The following is a 5,894-nucleotide window of genomic DNA, read 5'->3' as shown; positions in this document are numbered from 1 at the left end:
TCATCATCATCATCATCACGTAAAACGGTCCAGCCCACCATTACCAGCATGTTTTGGTCGGAACCGCCATTTGAACGCAACCACCCAACCGTGCATCTGTATAACGCCAAGCTGGCTAAAATGCTAGCGCTGGACCTTCTCCCTTTCTCTTTCGTGGAAAGGGTGGGTTTTCGTGAATTGGTGGCAACAGTCTGCCCTAAATGGAAGGTTCCTAGCAGGTTTGATTTTGCAAGGGTTGCTGTTCCAGCACTACATCAAGATGTGCTGGAGGTTATTGGCGCAGCTATTCTGAAGAGTGCTGTTCACACTATCCACATGACAACAGACATGTGGACCAGTTGCCAAGCCCTTGATTACATGTGCATCACTGCACACTGGGTCTCTTTTGCCGGGGTCGAAAAACAGTTAAAACACTAGGATGTTGACATGGATCAAGTTTTTAAAGCTACTCGCAAACATGCAACAGTAGGCATGTTTGCCAAGGGAGAAATCTCACACTGCACCTAACCTTTTGGATGAGTTTAACAGGAAGGTCAAAAAATGGCTGCATCCAAGAAACCGCTCAGTTGATTATGTTTCCACGGATAATGGCAGTAATATAGTTAAGGCCATCGACGACGGTGGCTATTTCAGAGTGCCGTGTTTGGCGCACAATATTAACATCGTGGTGCAAGCCTTCTTGAAAGCAGAAGAGCCAGTCATCAAAGTACTGACCACCTGCCGAATCATTTGCATCCATTTCAACCATTCTTTTAAGGCCCGGAAGCAGCTGAGGGGCCTTCAATATGAACATAAACTGCCAGTAAAAGGACTAATCCAGGAGGTGGCAAAATGTTGGAACTCAACCTTTTACATGCTTGAGCGTCTGTCTGAGCAGTGGGAGGTAAGACATGAGTTTGTCTTTAAACTGGGTGCTGCTCACAAAGACTTGATGCTAGAGTTGGAGGAATGGAAGCTAATTGCAAGCCTGACAGACATGCTTCGCCCTTTTGAGCTCTTCACGCGTGAAGTCAGCAGGGAGGACTGTTCTTTGAGCAAAGCTATCCCATTGTTGCGCATGCTAGAGCACCAACTGAAGCAGGTGTCTTCAATGTTCCGAGATGATGGTGAAAAGCGAGAAGTATATGGTTAGGCGCAGAAGTTATTATGCCGCCTCCTTGACAATGAAAGACTTAAAAAGATACATACAGAACAACATTACATTTGTGCCACTATTCTTGATCCACAGTACAAAAAGGCAGTGGCCAGCAAATCATTCATTCCTTTTGATGAAGCAGATGTTTCAAAGTACAAACGTTGGCTAGCTGGGTCAGCCAGGCGGTTTGAAAAAGATCGGCAGAAAATTCAAGGAGGCAGCACAAGTACAACTGAATCAGCAGGCCATCCGGCGTCAAGGTCCACTTCTCAATGCTTGGCCGAAGGGAGTCACTTTCCCTCACAGCCGTTAACGACACCAGCAACCATATCATCATCCTCACCTGCACCAGGCCGCAAACCAATATTGTCGGAAGGGGATTGGCTAACTCAGCAAGGGTTAGCTCGGTCCACTGATAAAAAGTTTGCAGATGGTGCGCTAAGTGGATCAACCCTGGAGAACCTTGAGTCGGTGGTGCAGACCTATCTGGATGACCCAACAGAGGTCTGTCATAATGAGAACCCATTGGGATATTGGTATACGAAAAGCTCCAAATGGCAACTATTCACCAACCTGGCTCTAAATTATTTGTCTTGCCCACTCGCAAGCATGTCTTCTGAACGTGTTTTCAGTGCTGCTGGTGCCATTGTTACTTCAAAAAGGACCCGCCTTTTGCCCAAAAATGTGGAGAGGTTAACAATAATCAAGATGAATCAGCACTTCATACCACCCGATTACAAAGTACGTGAATGCGCGTAGGAAGAAGAGGACTCCGACTTAGGTGACGAAGACGATAGAAGTTCTTCTCGGTCACCAGACTTACTCCCATCTCAATTCATAGACTTGGAGGACGAGCTCTGCTTCCCTGACAACGAGGACTGAAAATTACTTCCTTTTTTCCGTACTTATTCACTTTTATTCCTGTGTGTCTTTCTTTGTTTTCCTACTTTTACCACAACAAAACTCTAATCAACTAATCACAATAAGTCCATCATCAGCACTGTCTTCATCTTAACTTCCGTATTGATTTGAAGGTGCCGCAGTCTGCATTCAGATGTTCACAAGTTCACAACTCAATCATGCTCCTCTATCCTTCTCCTCCAGACTCCCCCTATCCATTTCCCTCAAGGCAGATGGATGGATTATGGAGAAAAAACAAACTTTGTCTTCGTAGACGAGTCCCCTCAAGTGGGACTGAAATAACTGACTGACTACATGCATGCTGATTGTTGACAGACCTACTTCTGAAATTTAAAGGAGAGTCTGCCCTGTGGGTCCTCACTTTCCGAAAAAGATGTGGACAAAAAGTAGAACAGGTAATGAATAATGAGAAGATGGCATGTTGCAGTGGACAGCAATGGCTGTCCGTCTCTGTTGAAACCAATTGCTGTTTGTTTTTTGTGAACAGCGCAATTTGCCATGTTTTCAATATACCAGTATTGCAGGTTTTTGGGTTTATTTGGGTGTGTTCTACATTTGCGGTGCTGGGTCGGAGGGTCTGGGAGCACTGCTGGCACAGTCTAATGTTGATTTCATTTGTTTTTCAGGAAATCCATGGTGGAAAACGGGAGTTAGTGCCTAGCTGCACTGCGCATTTGGACTGAATTCAAGGTTGGGCCGAAATTTGCTAAGTCTCACTTTTTAAGGTTTTGATTTTTGGCTGTTTGGGGGTCTTCTACTTGTTTCCGCCTGGGTTGACGGCTCTGGGGCCATTGCTGGTAAGGTCTAATACCGGATAAAATTTGTTTGCAGAAAATCGGAGGCAAATTTTTTTTTGCGTTTTTGCTGACTTGCTTGTTTTTGAGGTGCTGTTTGGGGGGGTTCCGTGTGTTTGTGGGTGGGTATTGGGGTCTGGGAGCACTGCTGGCACAGTCTAATTTTGATTGCATTTGTTTTTTAGGAAATCCATGGTGGAAAACGGGAGTTATGGCCTAGCTGCACAGCGCGTTTGGACTGAATTGAAATAAGGCCGAAAAATATTGTAAGTATGAGATTTTCAATTTTTGCTTTTTGCCTGTTTGGGGGTGTTGTGCTTTTTTGCGGGTGGGTTGGCGGGTCTTGGGGCATTGCAGGGAAGGTCTAATACCGGATAAAAGTGGTTTGGACAAAATCCATGAGCTAAAAGTTTTCACATTTTCTGACATTTTGCTCATTTTAGCGTTTTTGGGGGCCTGTTTGGGGGGCTTCCTGGTGGTTGTGGGTGGTTTTCGGGGTCTGGGAGAACTCCTGGCTATGGATACTTTAGATTGCAAGTGGTTTGAAGAAAATCCATGGTGGCGAAGGGGAGTTAGGGCCTAGCTGCAGAGCGCGCGCGGAGTGATTCTGGAAATTTGCCTGAAAATTTCTAAGTGCCCATTTTTGAAGTTTTGCTTTTTGGCTGTTTGGGGGTCTTCTACTGTTTTCCGCCTGGGTTAAAGGCTCTGGGGCCATTGCTGGGAAGGTCTAATACCGGATAAAAGTTGTTTGGACAAAATCGGAGGCGACATTTTTTTGCGTTTTTGATGACTTGCGTGTTTTTGAGGTGCTGTTTAGGGGGGTTCCGGGTGTTTGTGGGTGGTTTTTGGGGTCTGGGAGCACTGCTAGCACAGTCTAATTTTGATTGCATTTTTTTTTCAGGAAATCCATGGTGGAAAACAGGAGTTATGGCCTAGCTGCACAGCGCGTTTGGACAGAATTGAAAGAAGGCCGAAAAATAGTGTAAGTATGAGATTTTCCATTTTTGCTTTTTGCCTGTTTAGGGGTGTTGTGCTTTTTTGCGGGTGGGTTGGAGGATCTTGGGGCATTGCTGGGGAGGTCTAATACTGGATAAAAGTGGTTTGAACAAAATCCATGAGCAAAACGTTTTTGCATTTTCTGACATTTCGCTCAATTTAGCGTTTTCGGGGGCCTGTTTGGGCGGCTTCCTGGTGTTTTGTGGGTGGGTTTCGGGCTCTGGGAGCACTGCTGGGTATGGATACTTTTGATTGCAAGTGGTTTGAGGAAAATCCATGGTGGCAAAAGGGGAGTTAGGGCCTAGCTGCAGAGCGCGCACGGAGTGATTCTGGAAATTTGCCTGAAAATTTCGAAGTGCCCATATATGAAGTTTTGCTTTTTGGCTGTTTGGGGGTCTTCTACTTGTTTCCACCTGGGTTAACAGCTCTGGGGCCATTGCTGGGAAGGTCTAATACCGGATAAAAGTGGTTTGGACAAAATCGGAGGCAAATTTTTTTTTGCGTTTTTGCGGACTTGCTTGTTTTTTAGGTGCTGTTAGGGGGGGTTCCGGGTGTTTGTGGGTGGGTTTTGGGGTCTGGGAGCACTGCTGGCCCAGTCTAATTTTGATTGCATTTGTTTTTCAGGAAATCCATGGTGGAAAACTGGAGTTATGGCCTAGCTGCACAGCGCGTTTGGACAGAACTGAAAGAAGGCCGAAAAATATTGTAAGTATGAGATTTTCCATTTTTGCTTTTTGCCTGTTTGGGGGTGTTGTGCTTTTTTGCGGGTGGGTTGGCGGGTCTTGGGGCATTGTTGGGAAGGTCTAATACCAGATAAAAGTGGTTTGAACAAAATCCATGAGCAAAAAGTTTTTGCAATTTCTGACATTTTGCTCAATTTAGCGTTTTCGGGGGCCTGTTCGGGGGGCTTCCTGGTGTTTGTGGGTGGGTTTCGGGGTCTGGGAGCACTGCTGGGTATGGATAATTTTGATTGCAAGTGGTTTGAAGAAAATCCATGGTGGCAAAGGAGAGTTAGGGCCTAGCTGCAGAGCGCATGTGGAGTGATTCTGGAAATTTGACTGAAAATTTCTTAGTGCCCATTTTTGAAGTTTTGCTTTTTGGCTGTTTGGGGGTCTTCTACTTGTTTCCGCCTGGGTTGACGGCTCTGGGGCCATTGCTGGGAAGGTCTATTACCGGATAAAAGTTGTTTGGACAAAATCGGAGGCAACTTTTTTTGTGTTTTTGATGACTTGCTTGTTTTTGAGGTGCTGTTTAGGGGGGTTCCGGGTGTTTGTGGGTGGTTTTTGGGGTCTGGGAGCACTGCTAGCACAGTCTAATTTTGATTGCATTTTTTTTCAGGAAATCCATGGTGGAAAACAGGAGTTATGGCCTAGCTGCACAGCGCGTTTGGACAGAATTGAAAGAAGGCCGAAAAATGTTGTAAGTATGAGATTTTCCATTTTTGCTTTTTGCCTGTTTAGGGGTGTTGTGCTTTTTTGCGGGTGGGTTGGAGGATCTTGGGGCATTGCTGGGGAGGTCTAATACCGGATAAAAGTGGTTTGAACAAAATCCTTGAGCAAAACGTTTTTGCATTTTCTGACATTTCGCTCAATTTAGCGTTTTCGGGGGCCTGTTTGGGGCGGCTTCCTGGTGTTTGGTGGGTGGGTTTCGGGCTCTAGGAGCACTGCTGGGTATGGATACTTTTGATTGCAAGTGGTTTGAAGAAAATCCATGGTGGCAAAAGGGGAGTTAGGGCCTAGCTGCAGAGCGCGCACGGAGTGATTCTGGAAATTTGCCTGAAAATTTCGAAGTGCCCATATATAAAGTTTTGCTTTTTGGCTGTTTGGGGGTCTTCTACTTGTTTCCACCTGGGTTGACAGCTCTGGGGCCATTGCTGGGAAGGTCTAATACCGGATAAAAGTGGTTTGGACAAATTCGGAGGCAAATTTTTTTTTGCGTTTTTGCGGACTTGCTTGTTTTTTAGGTGCTGTTAGGGGGGGTTCCGTGTGTTTGTGGGTGTGTTTTGGGGTCTGGGAGCACTGCTGGCACAGTCTAATTTTGATTGCATT

At 45.7% G+C, this 5,894-nt stretch overlaps 1 pseudogene; it reads left to right on the top strand.

Annotated features, from left to right (window-relative positions):
* Positions 1-853: 853 nt before the first annotated feature.
* Positions 854-2,017, top strand: LOC147679956 (putative protein ZBED10P; annotated as a pseudogene).
* The last annotated feature ends 3,877 nt before the right edge of the window (positions 2,018-5,894 follow it).

The sequence above is a fragment of the Lissotriton vulgaris genome, chromosome 11, assembly GCF_964263255.1.
Source record: "Lissotriton vulgaris chromosome 11, aLisVul1.2, whole genome shotgun sequence".
NCBI classification, from domain to species: Eukaryota; Metazoa; Chordata; class Amphibia; order Caudata; family Salamandridae; genus Lissotriton; species Lissotriton vulgaris.
Note: the sequence above shows the minus strand (reverse complement) of the source record. Positions and strands in the feature narration are given on the sequence as shown.